Source organism: Petaurus breviceps, unplaced genomic scaffold (genome assembly GCF_028583685.1).
Source record: "Petaurus breviceps papuanus isolate PSGF00001 unplaced genomic scaffold, PetGlider_PUasm1.0 90681, whole genome shotgun sequence".
NCBI lineage: Eukaryota > Metazoa > Chordata > Mammalia > Diprotodontia > Petauridae > Petaurus > Petaurus breviceps.
The window spans coordinates 4,634,190-4,637,013 of NW_027187307.1; the positions used below are offsets into that span (position 1 = coordinate 4,634,190).

General features: G+C 44.5%; 1 pseudogene; it reads right to left on the reverse strand.

The window, feature by feature from the left end:
• The window catches only part of LOC138143977 (T-complex protein 1 subunit alpha pseudogene), a 9,563-nt pseudogene extending 6,779 nt beyond the window's left edge, over positions 1 to 2,784 (reverse strand).
• Positions 2,785 to 2,824: the final 40 nt, after the last annotated feature.

Sequence of the window (2,824 nt, forward strand, 5' to 3'; positions counted from 1 at the left end):
AGAGAGAGACAGAGAGAGAGAGACAGAGAGAGACAGAGACACAGAGACAGAGAGAGACAGAGAGACAGAGAGAGACAGAGAGACAGAGAGACAGAGAGACAGAGACAGAGAGACAGAGACAGAGACAGAGACAGAAAGACAGAGACAGAGACAGAGACAGAGAGACAGAGAGAGACAGAGACACAGAGAGAGAGAGAGAGACAGAGAACACATGGATATTATGGAATCTGTCAGGTTCTTTCAATTTAGGGGCAAAGAAAGGTTCTAAGTTGTCTAGGGGGTAGCCAAAGATGGTCCTTGGGAAGTGTTTGAGTATAAGCTAGGAGTCTGAATCTTTCTTCAGATGTTTACTAGCTGTATAACCCCAGGGCAAATTACTTCACCTCTCTGGAGTTTCAGTTTCCTCATCTGTAAAATGGAGCTGATAACAGAACTGATCTCATTGGGTTGTGAAGAGGAACAAATGAGGTAACAGATGCAATGTTCTGCAAACCTTAAGTCATTATATAGATACTATTGTCATTATTACCAGAGCTGGAAACATCAGCCCACTGGAGCACAGGGAAATGTCATGAGGCTCCATGAAGAGAGCAAGGGAAAAAGAAACATTATCAAGATGATGGCCTGTAGGCTGCAGTGGGGAACATAAGGGAGCCAGGGCCAAGGGCTCTTGCCAAGGAACAGAGGAAGAAAGCTCCATCTCAGAAGGCAGCTTTGTCTTAAGCCCACTGAGGAAGGAAGGAAGAACGAAACAGGGAGGGCATCTGGAGAAAGGCACAAAAGGAAACACTGTGAGAATAATTGACCCAAATCCCAGAAGGAAGAGGAATATATGGTGGGCTTCAGAGGCAGAAGAGAAGAACTGAGAAGAAGTGAATGTGACACAAAGGGAAGCACAGGACTGAGCAATCCAAAGGGGGAGGGGAGAGGGGGAGGGACAGGGAGAAAGAACACTAGAGGCAGACGGCCTGCAGGGCTCTGAGCACAGTTAAAACAAGGCCAGAGTGGTTTGAATGGTAGGCAAAGTTATTGCCCACAAAAGGACCAGATTTAGTGGAGGGGAAGTCTTCCAACTTGGCAAAAAGAAAAGAAAATCACATGAAGGAGACGTTTTTACTTAACAAATCATGCGAATGTCTAAAAGAAACAAAGTTGGGGGAGGCTGGGTGGCACAGTGAGTAAAGCGCCGGCCCTGGAGTTGGGAGGACCTGAGTTCGGTTCTGGCCTCAGACACTTAACACAAAAAAAAAAAAAAACAAAAAATAACTAGCCATGTAACCTTGGGCAAGTTACTTAACCCCAATCACCCTCCAAAAGGCAAAAAAATTAAAAATAAAAGAAACGAAGCCTTAGATGCTGACGGAGGAGGGGAAAGGTTGGATCTCATCCTCCCAAATCCTCTTGGGCACTCTGCCTCCTGTGCCTGTCCCAGCATAGCTGGCTCAAACCCTTCTCTACCTTCCAGACTAGCCAGTGCTGACAAAATGACTGCTCCAGAGGCTTCGACAATGGGCTTATGGTCCCTTTTAAAAGCCTTAACACAGCAAGTACTGGAGACAGGCCTCATCAATCGCACCAGTGGTCAGAAGAACACTGGCCCCAGTGGCTTCTCTCATGGGAAATATCAAGTGGTGTTGTTGTTACTGTTGAGTAATTTCAATTGTGTCTCTCTGTGACTCCATTTGGGATTTTCTGGGCAAAGATACTGGACTGGTTTGCCATTTCCTTCTCCTGCTCATTTTATAGATGAGGAAACTAAGGCAAACAGGGGAAGTGACTTGCCCAGTGTCACACAGTTAGGAAGTGTCTGAGGCTGGATTTGAACTCAGGTCCTCCTGATTCCAGGGTAGGTACTCTATCTGTGCCACCTATCTGTGTAATGTGATTCCATTGGGGATTGGGGGGGGGGGGTCTGTAATGACCAAGATCCATTTTTGGTTTTGGTAAGTTGAAGTCAAGGCAAAGGATTTTTGTGTTAATTATTTTCTTGGGCCACCCCTGTGATCCCACCACGCAATTGAATTCATAACCATTTATAAACATACCTTCCTTCTGATTTTGTCCATGGGCCTTTAAAACATTAATAGAGTTGAGTACAAATCAAAGCTGGCCTTTCACTCCTGCATATTTTGTCTAAGTACTTCCTTTACCACTACATTGGCAAAGAAGTCACCATCAATTCCAATACCGGTAGAAGATAAGGATGTTTTAGCAGCCTTATTTATATCATCTTTGCCAAGTTCACCTGTGTTAATGCTGAAGTTTTAATCAAGAAAGTATACTGCTTCCTTACGAGCCAGTCAATGGGCACCAATGATTGACATGGGGTGAACTGTCAACTTGTTTCTCAGCATTTCTTTGACATCCTAAAGCAATAATAACCACAGCTATCGCACCATCTCTAATTTCTCTGTCTTGTGGATCAGTCAGTTCACAAAGAACATTAGTTGCTGGATATTCAAATGAAATCAGGATGGTTGTACCACCATGAGTAACAATCACATTGCCTGGTGTCCTCCATCAATATCTTATTCAAACTAAGTGGGCTGAGAAAACTTTTCCATTATTGGCAATGGAAGATCCAGCTTTAACCTTCCAACACCCTGCTTGTCTGCTCCCTGACCACGGACTCTTCTTCTTCCCTGTCTATTACACATACTTGTGAGCAGTCAGACCCAATGAACACATGCAAAGAGAGGGCTTGAAATGGGAACAGCTCTTATTGTCAGCAATGCAATGATCCCAGACAACTCTGAAGGACTTAGGATGAAAAATGCTCTCCATCCCCAGAGAGAGAACCGAAAGAGTCTGAATGCAGATGAAG